Source organism: Rhinoderma darwinii (assembly GCF_050947455.1).
Source record: "Rhinoderma darwinii isolate aRhiDar2 chromosome 3 unlocalized genomic scaffold, aRhiDar2.hap1 SUPER_3_unloc_13, whole genome shotgun sequence".
Taxonomy (NCBI): Eukaryota; Metazoa; Chordata; class Amphibia; order Anura; family Rhinodermatidae; genus Rhinoderma; species Rhinoderma darwinii.
The window spans coordinates 1,095,566-1,114,403 of NW_027461738.1; the positions used below are offsets into that span (position 1 = coordinate 1,095,566).

Below are 18,838 nucleotides of genomic sequence, written 5' to 3' on the forward strand. Positions count from 1 at the left end.
TAAAATAGAACGTTGTGAACAGGACTTGAACCTGTGCAGGGAGACCCCATTGGATTTCAAATCCAACGCCTTAACCACTCGGCCATCACAACTTATGTACCCTGACTGTTAAGACTTCTGGCAACTACACCTAAGGGGCTAGCCTAAAATATGAGATCAGTCTTTTGCTCTGAACTCAGCATCTGATGCTGTCCTATCAGCATGAAGTTGCTTCACACACATTGTGAAACTCAAGCTACAGGGAAGGAGGATCAATTCAAACAGCCATATCTCGGGCTGTGGGCCACCTAAAAAAGCAGATTTGGTGGCATTTGAAAGACTGGATTCTACTCTTTCATATGACACCAAAATCACAGTTCTAGCTGTGACAGAACCGAAGATATCACCTGTTGAAAACACAGTCGGGAATGGACGCAGTGTACTATATGATCACACTGTGTTGCTGGACAGGGAAGGGGGAGAAGTTGTATGCTGATTGAACAGCGTCATACAGAAAACATTAGCTGCCCAGAGTAAAAAGGAGTCATCTCCTATTTGGCTATTAGAGCTACATTAGTATATATAAATAAATGCTCATAACTTTGCAAATAAACGTTTTTTTTTAAAAAAAACAACAAATCACACTGTAGTTATCAGCATCATAGCGCCTATTAGGCTAGTTAGGAAATTGGGAATTGATAAACTGGTGACAGAGTCCATTTAAGGGACTATATACAGGAGTATGTGACAGAAAATAGTATTATAATTGACAGCAAGCAGAGATTTACTAAGGACAGAAGTTGTCCAACCAACCTGATTTGTTTTTATCAAGAGGAAAATAAAAGTCTGGACAAATGGGATGCTGTAGTTATAGTGATTTATACTCTAAATATTGCTCGCTTTTCAGAGTTGTAAGCCAGGGGCACAGCTGGAACCACTATTATTAATGTAATTAATCAGTGATAAAGAGGATGGAATTAAAATAACTCTTTCTATAGGTGACAAACTTTAATATGTTTCTGGAAGTTCTCTTCTTAAAATAGAACGTTGTGAACAGGACTTGAATCTGTGCAGGGGGACCCCATTGGATTTCAAATCCAACGCCTTAACCACTCGGCCATCACAACTTATGTACCCTGACTGTTAAGACTACACCTAAGGGGCTAGCCAAAAATATGAGATCAGTCTTTTGCTCTGAACTGAGCTGTGTGGTAGGACACCGTGAGAAGAAAAGTGCTTTGGTGCTGTGGCTTAGTTGGTTAAAGCGCCTGTCTAGTAAACAGGAGATCCTGAGTTCAAATCTCAGCAGTGCCTTGCTATTTGTTGCTTTAGTTTATTCACTTGTTTATTATTTAAGCTTACATAACTAAAGTATATGATGAATCAAATTCTTTATAGGCAATTAAAAATCTATCGGGTTTTTCATTGGTGACAGAGACCCCATGAATGTCATTGAGTTTTCTATAAGTAGTAAGTTCAATACAAAGTAATTATAGACCAGTAAGCTTAACATCCATTGTGGGAAAAACTTTTGAAGAGCTCTTAAAGGGACTCTGTTACCAGTTTATCAGGTCCCTAAATCCTAACTAGTCTAATTGGTGCTTTGCTGCTGATAACTACAGGGTGATTTGTAGTAAAAAAAATGTTTATTATTTGCAAAATTATGAGCATTTTCTAAATATGTAATTTAGCCTTTATTAGACATCTGGGAGGTAACAGCAGCAATTCTTCTGAGGTGGAGCTGACTCTCAGCATCTGATGCTGTCCTATCAGCATGAAGTTGCTTCACACACATTGTGAAACTCAAGCTACAGGGAAGGAGGATCAATTCAAACAGCCATATCTCGGGCTGTGGGCCACCTAAAAAAGCAGATTTGGTGGCATTTGAAAGACTGGATTCTACTCTTTCATATGACACCAAAATCACAGTTCTAGCTGTGACAGAACCGAAGATATCACCTGTTGAAAACACAGTCGGGAATGGACGCAGTGTACTATATGATCACACTGTGTTGCTGGACAGGGAAGGGGGAGAAGTTGTATGCTGATTGGACAGCGTCATACAGAAAACATTAGCTGCCCAGAGTAAAAAGGAGTCATCTCCTATTTGGCTATTAGAGCTACATTAGTATATATAAATAAATGCTCATAACTTTGCAAATAAACGTTTTTTAAAAAACAACAACAAATCACACTGTAGTTATCAGCATCATAGCGCCTATTAGGCTAGTTAGGAAATTGGGAATTTATAAACTGGTGACAGAGTCCATTTAAGGGACTATATACAGGAGTATGTGACAGAAAATAGTATTATAATTGACAGCAAGCAGAGATTTACTAAGGACAGAAGTTGTCCAACCAACCTGATTTGTTTTTATCAAGAGGAAAATAAAAGTCTGGACAAATGGGATGCTGTAGTTATAGTGATTTATACTCTAAATATTGCTCGCTTTTCAGAGTTGTAAGCCAGGGGCACAGCTGGAACCACTATTATTAATGTAATTAATCAGTGATAAAGAGGATGGAATTAAAATAACTCTTTCTATAGGTGACAAACTTTAATATGTTTCTGGAAGTTCTCTTCTTAAAATAGAACGTTGTGAACAGGACTTGAATCTGTGCAGGGGGACCCCATTGGATTTCAAATCCAACGCCTTAACCACTCGGCCATCACAACTTATGTACCCTGACTGTTAAGACTACACCTAAGGGGCTAGCCAAAAATATGAGATCAGTCTTTTGCTCTGAACTGAGCTGTGTGGTAGGACACCGTGAGAAGAAAAGTGCTTTGGTGCTGTGGCTTAGTTGGTTAAAGCGCCTGTCTAGTAAACAGGAGATCCTGAGTTCAAATCTCAGCAGTGCCTTGCTATTTGTTGCTTTAGTTTATTCACTTGTTTATTATTTAAGCTTACATAACTAAAGTATATGATGAATCAAATTCTTTATAGGCAATTAAAAATCTATCGGGTTTTTCATTGGTGACAGAGACCCCATAAATGTCATTGAGTTTTCTATAAGTAGTAAGTTCAATACAAAGTAATTATAGACCAGTAAGCTTAACATCCATTGTGGGAAAAACTTTTGAAGAGCTCTTAAAGGGACTCTGTTACCAGTTTATCAGGTCCCTAAATCCTAACTAGTCTAATTGGTGCTTTGCTGCTGATAACTACAGGGTGATTTGTAGTAAAAAAAATGTTTATTATTTGCAAAATTATGAGCATTTTCTAAATATGTAATTTAGCCTTTATTAGACATCTGGGAGGTAACAGCAGCAATTCTTCTGAGGTGGAGCTGACTCTCAGCATCTGATGCTGTCCTATCAGCATGAAGTTGCTTCACACACATTGTGAAACTCAAGCTACAGGGAAGGAGGATCAATTCAAACAGCCATATCTCGGGCTGTGGGCCACCTAAAAAAGCAGATTTGGTGGCATTTGAAAGACTGGATTCTACTCTTTCATATGACACCAAAATCACAGTTCTAGCTGTGACAGAACCGAAGATATCACCTGTTGAAAACACAGTCGGGAATGGACGCAGTGTACTATATGATCACACTGTGTTGCTGGACAGGGAAGGGGGAGAAGTTGTATGCTGATTGGACAGCGTCATACAGAAAACATTAGCTGCCCAGAGTAAAAAGGAGTCATCTCCTATTTGGCTATTAGAGCTACATTAGTATATATAAATAAATGCTCATAACTTTGCAAATAAACGTTTTTTAAAAAAAAACAACAAATCACACTGTAGTTATCAGCATCATAGCGCCTATTAGGCTAGTTAGGAAATTGGGAATTTATAAACTGGTGACAGAGTCCATTTAAGGGACTATATACAGGAGTATGTGACAGAAAATAGTATTATAATTGACAGCAAGCAGAGATTTACTAAGGACAGAAGTTGTCCAACCAACCTGATTTGTTTTTATCAAGAGGAAAATAAAAGTCTGGACAAATGGGATGCTGTAGTTATAGTGATTTATACTCTAAATATTGCTCGCTTTTCAGAGTTGTAAGCCAGGGGCACAGCTGGAACCACTATTATTAATGTAATTAATCAGTGATAAAGAGGATGGAATTAAAATAACTCTTTCTATAGGTGACAAACTTTAATATGTTTCTGGAAGTTCTCTTCTTAAAATAGAACGTTGTGAACAGGACTTGAATCTGTGCAGGGGGACCCCATTGGATTTCAAATCCAACGCCTTAACCACTCGGCCATCACAACTTATGTACCCTGACTGTTAAGACTACACCTAAGGGGCTAGCCAAAAATATGAGATCAGTCTTTTGCTCTGAACTGAGCTGTGTGGTAGGACACCGTGAGAAGAAAAGTGCTTTGGTGCTGTGGCTTAGTTGGTTAAAGTGCCTGTCTACATAGTTACATAGTTACATAGTTACATAGTTAGTACGGCTGAAAAAAGACACATGTCCATCAAGTTCAACCAAGGGAAGGGAAAAGGGAACGGAAAAATTTCTACACATAGGAGCAAATATTTTTTTGTTCTAGGAAATTATCTAACCCTTTTTTAAAGCCATCTACTGTCCCTGCTGTGACCAGCTCCTGCGGTAGGCTATTCCATAAATTCACAGTTCTCACTGTAAAGAAGCCTTGTCGCCTCTGCAGCTTGAACCTTTTTTTCTCCAGACGGAGGGAGTGCCCCCTTGTTTTTTGAGGGGGTTTTACAAGGAACAGGATTTCACCATATTTTTTGTATGTGCCATTAATATATTTATATAAGTTAATCATGTCCCCCCTTAGTCGTCTTTTTTCAAGGCTAAATAGGTTTAATTCTTTCAATCTTTCCTCATAACTTAAATTCTCCATGCCCCTTATTAGCTTCGTTGCTCTTCTTTGTATTTTTTCCAACTCCAGGGCATCCTTTCTATGAACTGGTGCCCAGAACTGAACTGCATATTCTAGATGAGGCCTCACTAATGCTTTGTAAAGTGGCATTATTACATCCCTGTCCCGCGAGTCCATGCCTCTTTTAATACACGACAATATCCTGCTGGCCTTTGAAGCAGCTGATTGACACTGCATGCTGTTATTGAGTTTATGATTTACAAGTACACCCAGATCCTTCTCAACAAGTGAATCCGCCAGTGTAGCGCCCCCTAGGACATATGATGCATGCAGGTTGTTGGTACCAAGATGCATAACTTTACATTTATCTACATTAAACTTCATTTGCCAAGTGGACGCCCAAACACTTAGTTTGTTTAAATCTGCCTGTAATTCATGAACATCTTCCATAGTCTGAACTATATTACATAGCTTGGTGTCATCTGCAAAAATAGAAATAGTGCTATTAATCCCTTCCTCTATATCATTAATAAATAAGTTGAATAATAGTGGTCCCAGCACTGAACCCTGGGGTACACCACTTATAACCGGTGACCATTCAGAGTAGGAATCATTGACCACAACTCTCTGGATACGGTCCTTGAGCCAATTCTCAATCCAATTACAAACTATATTTTCTAAACCTATAGTCCTTAATTTACCCATTAGGCGTCTATGGGGGACAGTGTCAAATGCCTTTGCAAAGTCCAAAAACACTAAATCCACAGCGGCCCCTCTGTCTAGACTTCTGCTCACCTCTTCATAAAAACAGATTAGGTTAGTTTGACAACTTCTGTCCTTAGTAAAACCGTGCTGGCTGTCACTTATAATGCTATTTATTGTCACATAATCCTGTATATAGTCCCTCAATAGCCCCTCAAACATTTTCCCCACGATGGATGTTAAGCTTACTGGTCTATAATTACCCGGGGAAGACCTAGAGCCCTTTTTGAAAATAGGCACCACATTTGCCCTGCGCCAGTCCCTTGGCACTATACCAGTCACTAGAGATTCTCTGAATATTATGAAAAGGGGGACAGAAATAACTGAACTAAGCTCTTTAAGAATTCTAGGGTGTAACCCATCTGGTCCCGGAGCCTTGTGCACATTTATTTTATTTAATTTAGCTTGGACCATCTCTACATTCATCCAATTCAGTATATCAACTGATATATTAACAGAACTGGCACCGGCTACATCAGCTGCTCTTTCTTCTGTTGTATATACAGAGCTAAAGAACCCATTTAGTAACTCTGCCTTCTCTTGATCCCCTGTGATCAACTCCCCATTACCATTATCTAGGGGTCCTACATGTTCAGACCTTGGCTTTTTTGCATTTATATGCTTGAAGAATTTTTTAGGATTTGTTTTACTATCCTTGGCCACCTGCCTTTCATTTTGTATTTTTGCTAATTTTATTACATTTTTACAGATTTTATTAAGCTCTTTATATTTTACAAAGGCTACAGCTGTACCCTCAGATTTGTATTTTTTAAATGCCCTTTTTTTGTCATGTATTGCCCCTTTCACAGAAGGTGTAAGCCATGTGGGGTTTAATTTGAGTCGTTTATACTTATTACCTGTAGGAATAAATTTTGCACTATAATAACTCAAAGTAGATTTGAAAATCTCCCATTTATCATTTGTTCCATTATTTGACATTAGTTCTTCCCAGTCTATATCCTGAATTGCCGCCCTCATCCTAGTAAACAGGAGATCCTGAGTTCAAATCTCAGCAGTGCCTTGCTATTTGTTGCTTTAGTTTATTCACTTGTTTATTATTTAAGCTTACATAACTAAAGTATATGATGAATCAAATTCTTTATAGGCAATTAAAAATCTATCGGGTTTTTCATTGGTGACAGAGACCCCATGAATGTCATTGAGTTTTCTATAAGTAGTAAGTTCAATACAAAGTAATTATAGACCAGTAAGCTTAACATCCATTGTGGGAAAAACTTTTGAAGAGCTCTTAAAGGGACTCTGTTACCAGTTTATCAGGTCCCTAAATCCTAACTAGTCTAATTGGTGCTTTGCTGCTGATAACTACAGGGTGATTTGTAGTAAAAAAAATGTTTATTATTTGCAAAATTATGAGCATTTTCTAAATATGTAATTTAGCCTTTATTAGACATCTGGGAGGTAACAGCAGCAATTCTTCTGAGGTGGAGCTGACTCTCAGCATCTGATGCTGTCCTATCAGCATGAAGTTGCTTCACACACATTGTGAAACTCAAGCTACAGGGAAGGAGGATCAATTCAAACAGCCATATCTCGGGCTGTGGGCCACCTAAAAAAGCAGATTTGGTGGCATTTGAAAGACTGGATTCTACTCTTTCATATGACACCAAAATCACAGTTCTAGCTGTGACAGAACCGAAGATATCACCTGTTGAAAACACAGTCGGGAATGGACGCAGTGTACTATATGATCACACTGTGTTGCTGGACAGGGAAGGGGGAGAAGTTGTATGCTGATTGGACAGCGTCATACAGAAAACATTAGCTGCCCAGAGTAAAAAGGAGTCATCTCCTATTTGGCTATTAGAGCTACATTAGTATATATAAATAAATGCTCATAACTTTGCAAATAAACGTTTTTTTTTAAAAAAAACAACAAATCACACTGTAGTTATCAGCATCATAGCGCCTATTAGGCTAGTTAGGAAATTGGGAATTGATAAACTGGTGACAGAGTCCATTTAAGGGACTATATACAGGAGTATGTGACAGAAAATAGTATTATAATTGACAGCAAGCAGAGATTTACTAAGGACAGAAGTTGTCCAACCAACCTGATTTGTTTTTATCAAGAGGAAAATAAAAGTCTGGACAAATGGGATGCTGTAGTTATAGTGATTTATACTCTAAATATTGCTCGCTTTTCAGAGTTGTAAGCCAGGGGCACAGCTGGAACCACTATTATTAATGTAATTAATCAGTGATAAAGAGGATGGAATTAAAATAACTCTTTCTATAGGTGACAAACTTTAATATGTTTCTGGAAGTTCTCTTCTTAAAATAGAACGTTGTGAACAGGACTTGAATCTGTGCAGGGGGACCCCATTGGATTTCAAATCCAACGCCTTAACCACTCGGCCATCACAACTTATGTACCCTGACTGTTAAGACTACACCTAAGGGGCTAGCCAAAAATATGAGATCAGTCTTTTGCTCTGAACTGAGCTGTGTGGTAGGACACCGTGAGAAGAAAAGTGCTTTGGTGCTGTGGCTTAGTTGGTTAAAGCGCCTGTCTAGTAAACAGGAGATCCTGAGTTCAAATCTCAGCAGTGCCTTGCTATTTGTTGCTTTAGTTTATTCACTTGTTTATTATTTAAGCTTACATAACTAAAGTATATGATGAATCAAATTCTTTATAGGCAATTAAAAATCTATCGGGTTTTTCATTGGTGACAGAGACCCCATGAATGTCATTGAGTTTTCTATAAGTAGTAAGTTCAATACAAAGTAATTATAGACCAGTAAGCTTAACATCCATTGTGGGAAAAACTTTTGAAGAGCTCTTAAAGGGACTCTGTTACCAGTTTATCAGGTCCCTAAATCCTAACTAGTCTAATTGGTGCTTTGCTGCTGATAACTACAGGGTGATTTGTAGTAAAAAAAATGTTTATTATTTGCAAAATTATGAGCATTTTCTAAATATGTAATTTAGCCTTTATTAGACATCTGGGAGGTAACAGCAGCAATTCTTCTGAGGTGGAGCTGACTCTCAGCATCTGATGCTGTCCTATCAGCATGAAGTTGCTTCACACACATTGTGAAACTCAAGCTACAGGGAAGGAGGATCAATTCAAACAGCCATATCTCGGGCTGTGGGCCACCTAAAAAAGCAGATTTGGTGGCATTTGAAAGACTGGATTCTACTCTTTCATATGACACCAAAATCACAGTTCTAGCTGTGACAGAACCGAAGATATCACCTGTTGAAAACACAGTCGGGAATGGACGCAGTGTACTATATGATCACACTGTGTTGCTGGACAGGGAAGGGGGAGAAGTTGTATGCTGATTGGACAGCGTCATACAGAAAACATTAGCTGCCCAGAGTAAAAAGGAGTCATCTCCTATTTGGCTATTAGAGCTACATTAGTATATATAAATAAATGCTCATAACTTTGCAAATAAACGTTTTTTAAAAAAAAACAACAAATCACACTGTAGTTATCAGCATCATAGCGCCTATTAGGCTAGTTAGGAAATTGGGAATTTATAAACTGGTGACAGAGTCCATTTAAGGGACTATATACAGGAGTATGTGACAGAAAATAGTATTATAATTGACAGCAAGCAGAGATTTACTAAGGACAGAAGTTGTCCAACCAACCTGATTTGTTTTTATCAAGAGGAAAATAAAAGTCTGGACAAATGGGATGCTGTAGTTATAGTGATTTATACTCTAAATATTGCTCGCTTTTCAGAGTTGTAAGCCAGGGGCACAGCTGGAACCACTATTATTAATGTAATTAATCAGTGATAAAGAGGATGGAATTAAAACTCTTTCTATAGGTGACAAACTTTAATATGTTTCTGGAAGTTCTCTTCTTAAAATAGAACGTTGTGAACAGGACTTGAACCTGTGCAGGGAGACCCCATTGGATTTCAAATCCAACGCCTTAACCACTCGGCCATCACAACTTATGTACCCTGACTGTTAAGACTTCTGGCAACTACACCTAAGGGGCTAGCCTAAAATATGAGATCAGTCTTTTGCTCTGAACTCAGCATCTGATGCTGTCCTATCAGCATGAAGTTGCTTCACACACATTGTGAAACTCAAGCTACAGGGAAGGAGGATCAATTCAAACAGCCATTGGTGCCAACAGATTTGGTGGCATTTGAAAGACTGGATTCTACTCTTTCATATGACACCAAAATCACAGTTCTAGCTGTGACAGAACCGAAGATATCACCTGTTGAAAACACAGTCGGGAATGGACGCAGTGTACTATATGATCACACTGTGTTGCTGGACAGGGAAGGGGGAGAAGTTGTATGCTGATTGGACAGCGTCATACAGAAAACATTAGCTGCCCAGAGTAAAAAGGAGTCATCTCCTATTTGGCTATTAGAGCTACATTAGTATATATAAATAAATGCTCATAACTTTGCAAATAAACGTTTTTTTAAAAAAAACAACAAATCACACTGTAGTTATCAGCATCATAGCGCCTATTAGGCTAGTTAGGAAATTGGGAATTGATAAATTTCAGAGTTGTAAGCCAGGGGCACAGCTGGAACCACTATTATTAATGTAATTAATCAGTGATAAAGAGGATGGAATTAAAATAACTCTTTCTATAGGTGACAAACTTTAATATGTTTCTGGAAGTTCTCTTCTTAAAATAGAACGTTGTGAACAGGACTTGAATCTGTGCAGGGGGACCCCATTGGATTTCAAATCCAACGCCTTAACCACTCGGCCATCACAACTTATGTACCCTGACTGTTAAGACTTCTGGCAACTACTCCTAAGGGGCTAGCCAAAAATATGAGATCAGTCTTTTGCTCTGAACTGAGCTGTGTGGTAGGACACCGTGAGAAGAAAAGTGCTTTGGTGCTGTGGCTTAGTTGGTTAAAGCGCCTGTCTAGTAAACAGGAGATCCTGAGTTCAAATCTCAGCAGTGCCTTGCTATTTGTTGCTTTAGTTTATTCACTTGTTTATTATTTAAGCTTACATAACTAAAGTATATGATGAATCAAATTCTTTATAGGCAATTAAAAATCTATCGGGTTTTTCATTGGTGACAGAGACCCCATGAATGTCATTGAGTTTTCTATAAGTAGTAAGTTCAATACAAAGTAATTATAGACCAGTAAGCTTAACATCCATTGTGGGAAAAACTTTTGAAGAGCTCTTAAAGGGACTCTGTTACCAGTTTATCAGGTCCCTAACTCCTAACTAGTCTAATTGGTGCTTTGCTGCTGATAACTACAGGGTGATTTGTAGTAAAAAAAATGTTTATTATTTGCAAAATTATGAGCATTTTCTAAATATGTAATTTAGCCTTTATTAGACATCTGGGAGGTAACAGCAGCAATTCTTCTGAGGTGGAGCTGACTCTCAGCATCTGATGCTGTCCTATCAGCATGAAGTTGCTTCACACACATTGTGAAACTCAAGCTACAGGGAAGGAGGATCAATTCAAACAGCCATATCTCGGGCTGTGGGCCACCTAAAAAAGCAGATTTGGTGGCATTTGAAAGACTGGATTCTACTCTTTCATATGACACCAAAATCACAGTTCTAGCTGTGACAGAACCGAAGATATCACCTGTTGAAAACACAGTCGGGAATGGACGCAGTGTACTATATGATCACACTGTGTTGCTGGACAGGGAAGGGGGAGAAGTTGTATGCTGATTGGACAGCGTCATACAGAAAACATTAGCTGCCCAGAGTAAAAAGGAGTCATCTCCTATTTGGCTATTAGAGCTACATTAGTATATATAAATAAATGCTCATAACTTTGCAAATAAACGTTTTTTTAAAAAAAACAACAAATCACACTGTAGTTATCAGCATCATAGCGCCTATTAGGCTAGTTAGGAAATTGGGAATTGATAAACTGGTGACAGAGTCCATTTAAGGGACTATATACAGGAGTATGTGACAGAAAATAGTATTATAATTGACAGCAAGCAGAGATTTACTAAGGACAGAAGTTGTCCAACCAACCTGATTTGTTTTTATCAAGAGGAAAATAAAAGTCTGGACAAATGGGATGCTGTAGTTATAGTGATTTATACTCTAAATATTGCTCGCTTTTCAGAGTTGTAAGCCAGGGGCACAGCTGGAACCACTATTATTAATGTAATTAATCAGTGATAAAGAGGATGGAATTAAAATAACTCTTTCTATAGGTGACAAACTTTAATATGTTTCTGGAAGTTCTCTTCTTAAAATAGAACGTTGTGAACAGGACTTGAATCTGTGCAGGGGGACCCCATTGGATTTCAAATCCAACGCCTTAACCACTCGGCCATCACAACTTATGTACCCTAACTGTTAAGACTACACCTAAGGGGCTAGCCAAAAATATGAGATCAGTCTTTTGCTCTGAACTGAGCTGTGTGGTAGGACACCGTGAGAAGAAAAGTGCTTTGGTGCTGTGGCTTAGTTGGTTAAAGCGCCTGTCTAGTAAACAGGAGATCCTGAGTTCAAATCTCAGCAGTGCCTTGCTATTTGTTGCTTTAGTTTATTCACTTGTTTATTATTTAAGCTTACATAACTAAAGTATATGATGAATCAAATTCTTTATAGGCAATTAAAAATCTATCGGGTTTTTCATTGGTGACAGAGACCCCATGAATGTCATTGAGTTTTCTATAAGTAGTAAGTTCAATACAAAGTAATTATAGACCAGTAAGCTTAACATCCATTGTGGGAAAAACTTTTGAAGAGCTCTTAAAGGGACTCTGTTACCAGTTTATCAGGTCCCTAAATCCTAACTAGTCTAATTGGTGCTTTGCTGCTGATAACTACAGGGTGATTTGTAGTAAAAAAAATGTTTATTATTTGCAAAATTATGAGCATTTTCTAAATATGTAATTTAGCCTTTATTAGACATCTGGGAGGTAACAGCAGCAATTCTTCTGAGGTGGAGCTGACTCTCAGCATCTGATGCTGTCCTATCAGCATGAAGTTGCTTCACACACATTGTGAAACTCAAGCTACAGGGAAGGAGGATCAATTCAAACAGCCATATCTCGGGCTGTGGGCCACCTAAAAAAGCAGATTTGGTGGCATTTGAAAGACTGGATTCTACTCTTTCATATGACACCAAAATCACAGTTCTAGCTGTGACAGAACCGAAGATATCACCTGTTGAAAACACAGTCGGGAATGGACGCAGTGTACTATATGATCACACTGTGTTGCTGGACAGGGAAGGGGGAGAAGTTGTATGCTGATTGGACAGCGTCATACAGAAAACATTAGCTGCCCAGAGTAAAAAGGAGTCATCTCCTATTTGGCTATTAGAGCTACATTAGTATATATAAATAAATGCTCATAACTTTGCAAATAAACGTTTTTTAAAAAAAAACAACAAATCACACTGTAGTTATCAGCATCATAGCGCCTATTAGGCTAGTTAGGAAATTGGGAATTGATAAACTGGTGACAGAGTCCATTTAAGGGACTATATACAGGAGTATGTGACAGAAAATAGTATTATAATTGACAGCAAGCAGAGATTTACTAAGGACAGAAGTTGTCCAACCAACCTGATTTGTTTTTATCAAGAGGAAAATAAAAGTCTGGACAAATGGGATGCTGTAGTTATAGTGATTTATACTCTAAATATTGCTCGCTTTTCAGAGTTGTAAGCCAGGGGCACAGCTGGAACCACTATTATTAATGTAATTAATCAGTGATAAAGAGGATGGAATTAAAATAACTCTTTCTATAGGTGACAAACTTTAATATGTTTCTGGAAGTTCTCTTCTTAAAATAGAACGTTGTGAACAGGACTTGAATCTGTGCAGGGGGACCCCATTGGATTTCAAATCCAACGCCTTAACCACTCGGCCATCACAACTTATGTACCCTGACTGTTAAGACTACACCTAAGGGGCTAGCCAAAAATATGAGATCAGTCTTTTGCTCTGAACTGAGCTGTGTGGTAGGACACCGTGAGAAGAAAAGTGCTTTGGTGCTGTGGCTTAGTTGGTTAAAGCGCCTGTCTAGTAAACAGGAGATCCTGAGTTCAAATCTCAGCAGTGCCTTGCTATTTGTTGCTTTAGTTTATTCACTTGTTTATTATTTAAGCTTACATAACTAAAGTATATGATGAATCAAATTCTTTATAGGCAATTAAAAATCTATCGGGTTTTTCATTGGTGACAGAGACCCCATGAATGTCATTGAGTTTTCTATAAGTAGTAAGTTCAATACAAAGTAATTATAGACCAGTAAGCTTAACATCCATTGTGGGAAAAACTTTTGAAGAGCTCTTAAAGGGACTCTGTTACCAGTTTATCAGGTCCCTAAATCCTAACTAGTCTAATTGGTGCTTTGCTGCTGATAACTACAGGGTGATTTGTAGTAAAAAAAATGTTTATTATTTGCAAAATTATGAGCATTTTCTAAATATGTAATTTAGCCTTTATTAGACATCTGGGAGGTAACAGCAGCAATTCTTCTGAGGTGGAGCTGACTCTCAGCATCTGATGCTGTCCTATCAGCATGAAGTTGCTTCACACACATTGTGAAACTCAAGCTACAGGGAAGGAGGATCAATTCAAACAGCCATATCTCGGGCTGTGGGCCACCTAAATAAGCAGATTTGGTGGCATTTGAAAGACTGGATTCTACTCTTTCATATGACACCAAAATCACAGTTCTAGCTGTGACAGAACCGAAGATATCACCTGTTGAAAACACAGTCGGGAATGGACGCAGTGTACTATATGATCACACTGTGTTGCTGGACAGGGAAGGGGGAGAAGTTGTATGCTGATTGGACAGCGTCATACAGAAAACATTAGCTGCCCAGAGTAAAAAGGAGTCATCTCCTATTTGGCTATTAGAGCTACATTAGTATATATAAATAAATGCTCATAACTTTGCAAATAAACGTTTTTTAAAAAAAAACAACAAATCACACTGTAGTTATCAGCATCATAGCGCCTATTAGGCTAGTTAGGAAATTGGGAATTGATAAACTGGTGACAGAGTCCATTTAAGGGACTATATACAGGAGTATGTGACAGAAAATAGTATTATAATTGACAGCAAGCAGAGATTTACTAAGGACAGAAGTTGTCCAACCAACCTGATTTGTTTTTATCAAGAGGAAAATAAAAGTCTGGACAAATGGGATGCTGTAGTTATAGTGATTTATACTCTAAATATTGCTCGCTTTTCAGAGTTGTAAGCCAGGGGCACAGCTGGAACCACTATTATTAATGTAATTAATCAGTGATAAAGAGGATGGAATTAAAACTCTTTCTATAGGTGACAAACTTTAATATGTTTCTGGAAGTTCTCTTCTTAAAATAGAACGTTGTGAACAGGACTTGAACCTGTGCAGGGAGACCCCATTGGATTTCAAATCCAACGCCTTAACCACTCGGCCATCACAACTTATGTACCCTGACTGTTAAGACTTCTGGCAACTACACCTAAGGGGCTAGCCTAAAATATGAGATCAGTCTTTTGCTCTGAACTCAGCATCTGATGCTGTCCTATCAGCATGAAGTTGCTTCACACACATTGTGAAACTCAAGCTACAGGGAAGGAGGATCAATTCAAACAGCCATTGGTGCCAACAGATTTGGTGGCATTTGAAAGACTGGATTCTACTCTTTCATATGACACCAAAATCACAGTTCTAGCTGTGACAGAACCGAAGATATCACCTGTTGAAAACACAGTCGGGAATGGACGCAGTGTACTATATGATCACACTGTGTTGCTGGACAGGGAAGGGGGAGAAGTTGTATGCTGATTGGACAGCGTCATACAGAAAACATTAGCTGCCCAGAGTAAAAAGGAGTCATCTCCTATTTGGCTATTAGAGCTACATTAGTATATATAAATAAATGCTCATAACTTTGCAAATAAACGTTTTTTTAAAAAAAACAACAAATCACACTGTAGTTATCAGCATCATAGCGCCTATTAGGCTAGTTAGGAAATTGGGAATTGATAAATTTCAGAGTTGTAAGCCAGGGGCACAGCTGGAACCACTATTATTAATGTAATTAATCAGTGATAAAGAGGATGGAATTAAAATAACTCTTTCTATAGGTGACAAACTTTAATATGTTTCTGGAAGTTCTCTTCTTAAAATAGAACGTTGTGAACAGGACTTGAATCTGTGCAGGGGGACCCCATTGGATTTCAAATCCAACGCCTTAACCACTCGGCCATCACAACTTATGTACCCTGACTGTTAAGACTTCTGGCAACTACTCCTAAGGGGCTAGCCAAAAATATGAGATCAGTCTTTTGCTCTGAACTGAGCTGTGTGGTAGGACACCGTGAGAAGAAAAGTGCTTTGGTGCTGTGGCTTAGTTGGTTAAAGCGCCTGTCTAGTAAACAGGAGATCCTGAGTTCAAATCTCAGCAGTGCCTTGCTATTTGTTGCTTTAGTTTATTCACTTGTTTATTATTTAAGCTTACATAACTAAAGTATATGATGAATCAAATTCTTTATAGGCAATTAAAAATCTATCGGGTTTTTCATTGGTGACAGAGACCCCATGAATGTCATTGAGTTTTCTATAAGTAGTAAGTTCAATACAAAGTAATTATAGACCAGTAAGCTTAACATCCATTGTGGGAAAAACTTTTGAAGAGCTCTTAAAGGGACTCTGTTACCAGTTTATCAGGTCCCTAACTCCTAACTAGTCTAATTGGTGCTTTGCTGCTGATAACTACAGGGTGATTTGTAGTAAAAAAAATGTTTATTATTTGCAAAATTATGAGCATTTTCTAAATATGTAATTTAGCCTTTATTAGACATCTGGGAGGTAACAGCAGCAATTCTTCTGAGGTGGAGCTGACTCTCAGCATCTGATGCTGTCCTATCAGCATGAAGTTGCTTCACACACATTGTGAAACTCAAGCTACAGGGAAGGAGGATCAATTCAAACAGCCATATCTCGGGCTGTGGGCCACCTAAAAAAGCAGATTTGGTGGCATTTGAAAGACTGGATTCTACTCTTTCATATGACACCAAAATCACAGTTCTAGCTGTGACAGAACCGAAGATATCACCTGTTGAAAACACAGTCGGGAATGGACGCAGTGTACTATATGATCACACTGTGTTGCTGGACAGGGAAGGGGGAGAAGTTGTATGCTGATTGGACAGCGTCATACAGAAAACATTAGCTGCCCAGAGTAAAAAGGAGTCATCTCCTATTTGGCTATTAGAGCTACATTAGTATATATAAATAAATGCTCATAACTTTGCAAATAAACGTTTTTTTAAAAAAAACAACAAATCACACTGTAGTTATCAGCATCATAGCGCCTATTAGGCTAGTTAGGAAATTGGGAATTGATAAACTGGTGACAGAGTCCATTTAAGGGACTATATACAGGAGTATGTGACAGAAAATAGTATTATAATTGACAGCAAGCAGAGATTTACTAAGGACAGAAGTTGTCCAACCAACCTGATTTGTTTTTATCAAGAGGAAAATAAAAGTCTGGACAAATGGGATGCTGTAGTTATAGTGATTTATACTCTAAATATTGCTCGCTTTTCAGAGTTGTAAGCCAGGGGCACAGCTGGAACCACTATTATTAATGTAATTAATCAGTGATAAAGAGGATGGAATTAAAATAACTCTTTCTATAGGTGACAAACTTTAATATGTTTCTGGAAGTTCTCTTCTTAAAATAGAACGTTGTGAACAGGACTTGAATCTGTGCAGGGGGACCCCATTGGATTTCAAATCCAACGCCTTAACCACTCGGCCATCACAACTTATGTACCCTGACTGTTAAGACTTCTGGCAACTACACCTAAGGGGCTAGCCAAAAATATGAGATCAGTCTTTTGCTCTGAACTGAGCTGTGTGGTAGGACACCGTGAGAAGAAAAGTTCTTTGGTGCTGTGGCTTAGTTGGTTAAAGCGCCTGTCTAGTAAACAGGAGATCCTGAGTTCAAATCTCAGCAGTGCCTTGCTATTTGTTGCTTTAGTTTATTCACTTGTTTATTATTTAAGCTTACATAACTAAAGTATATGATGAATCAAATTCTTTATAGGCAATTAAAAATCTATCGGGTTTTTCATTGGTGACAGAGACCCCATGAATGTCATTGAGTTTTCTATAAGTAGTAAGTTCAATACAAAGTAATTATAGACCAGTAAGCTTAACATCCATTGTGGGAAAAACTTTTGAAGAGCTCTTAAAGGGACTCTGTTACCAGTTTATCAGGTCCCTAACTCCTAACTAGTCTAATTGGTGCTTTGCTGCTGATAACTACAGGGTGATTTGTAGTAAAAAAAATGTTTATTATTTGCAAAATTATGAGCATTTTCTAAATATGTAATTTAGCCTTTATTAGACATCTGGGAGGTAACAGCAGCAATTCTTCTGAGGTGGAGCTGACTCTCAGCATCTGATGCTGTCCTATCAGCATGAAGTTGCTTCACACACATTGTGAAACTCAAGCTACAGGGAAGGAGGATCAATTCAAACAGCCATATCTCGGGCTGTGGGCCACCTAAAAAAGCAGATTTGGTGGCATTTGAAAGACTGGATTCTACTCTTTCATATGACACCAAAATCACAGTTCTAGCTGTGACAGAACCGAAGATATCACCTGTTGAAAACACAGTCGGGAATGGACGCAGTGTACTATATGATCACACTGTGTTGCTGGACAGGGAAGGGGGAGAAGTTGTATGCTGATTGGACAGCGTCATACAGAAAACATTAGCTGCCCAGAGTAAAAAGGAGTCATCTCCTATTTGGCTATTACAGCTACATTAGTATATATAAATAAATGCTCATAACTTTGCAAATAAACGTTTTTTTAAAAAAAACAACAAATCACACTGTAGTTATCAGCATCATAGCGCCTATTAGGCTAGTTAGGAAATTGGGAATTGATAAACTGGTGACAGAGTCCATTTAAGGGACTATATACAGGAGTATGTGACAGAAAATAGTATTATAATTGACAGCAAGCAGAGATTTACTAAGGACAGATGTTGTCCAACCAACCTGATTTGTTTTTATCAAGAGGAAAATAAAAGTCTGGACAAATGGGATGCTGTAGTTATAGTGATTTATACTCTAAATATTGCTCGCTTTTCAGAGTTGTAAGCCAGGGGCACAGCTGGAACCACTATTATTAATGTAATTAATCAGTGATAAAGAGGATGGAATTAAAATAACTCTTTCTATAGGTGACAAACTTTAATATGTTTCTGGAAGTTCTCTTCTTAAAATAGAACGTTGTGAACAGGACTTGAATCTGTGCAGGGGGACCCCATTGGATTTCAAATCCAACGCCTTAACCACTCGGC

The 18,838-nt window shown here is 38.2% G+C and overlaps 11 non-coding genes across 11 annotated transcripts; 8 read left to right on the forward strand and 3 right to left on the reverse strand.

Annotated features, from left to right (window-relative positions):
* Positions 1–10: 10 nt before the first annotated feature.
* Positions 11–92, reverse strand: TRNAS-UGA (transfer RNA serine (anticodon UGA)). Its single transcript has one exon. It is a non-coding gene; the product is annotated as a tRNA-Ser (tRNA).
* Positions 93–1,219: 1,127 nt separating this feature from the next.
* TRNAT-AGU (transfer RNA threonine (anticodon AGU)) lies at positions 1,220–1,293 on the forward strand. The gene has a single exon. It is a non-coding gene; the product is annotated as a tRNA-Thr (tRNA).
* A 1,476-nt stretch (positions 1,294–2,769) lies between these two features.
* TRNAT-AGU (transfer RNA threonine (anticodon AGU)) lies at positions 2,770–2,843 on the forward strand. The gene has a single exon. It is a non-coding gene; the product is annotated as a tRNA-Thr (tRNA).
* A 5,203-nt stretch (positions 2,844–8,046) lies between these two features.
* TRNAT-AGU (transfer RNA threonine (anticodon AGU)) lies at positions 8,047–8,120 on the forward strand. Its single transcript has one exon. It is a non-coding gene; the product is annotated as a tRNA-Thr (tRNA).
* A 1,278-nt stretch (positions 8,121–9,398) lies between these two features.
* TRNAS-UGA (transfer RNA serine (anticodon UGA)) lies at positions 9,399–9,480 on the reverse strand. Its single transcript has one exon. It is a non-coding gene; the product is annotated as a tRNA-Ser (tRNA).
* A 918-nt stretch (positions 9,481–10,398) lies between these two features.
* TRNAT-AGU (transfer RNA threonine (anticodon AGU)) lies at positions 10,399–10,472 on the forward strand. The gene has a single exon. It is a non-coding gene; the product is annotated as a tRNA-Thr (tRNA).
* Positions 10,473–11,948: 1,476 nt separating this feature from the next.
* TRNAT-AGU (transfer RNA threonine (anticodon AGU)) lies at positions 11,949–12,022 on the forward strand. The gene has a single exon. It is a non-coding gene; the product is annotated as a tRNA-Thr (tRNA).
* A 1,476-nt stretch (positions 12,023–13,498) lies between these two features.
* On the forward strand, positions 13,499–13,572 carry TRNAT-AGU (transfer RNA threonine (anticodon AGU)). Its single transcript has one exon. It is a non-coding gene; the product is annotated as a tRNA-Thr (tRNA).
* A 1,278-nt stretch (positions 13,573–14,850) lies between these two features.
* TRNAS-UGA (transfer RNA serine (anticodon UGA)) lies at positions 14,851–14,932 on the reverse strand. The gene has a single exon. It is a non-coding gene; the product is annotated as a tRNA-Ser (tRNA).
* A 918-nt stretch (positions 14,933–15,850) lies between these two features.
* Positions 15,851–15,924, forward strand: TRNAT-AGU (transfer RNA threonine (anticodon AGU)). Its single transcript has one exon. It is a non-coding gene; the product is annotated as a tRNA-Thr (tRNA).
* Positions 15,925–17,410: 1,486 nt separating this feature from the next.
* Positions 17,411–17,484, forward strand: TRNAT-AGU (transfer RNA threonine (anticodon AGU)). The gene has a single exon. It is a non-coding gene; the product is annotated as a tRNA-Thr (tRNA).
* Positions 17,485–18,838: the final 1,354 nt, after the last annotated feature.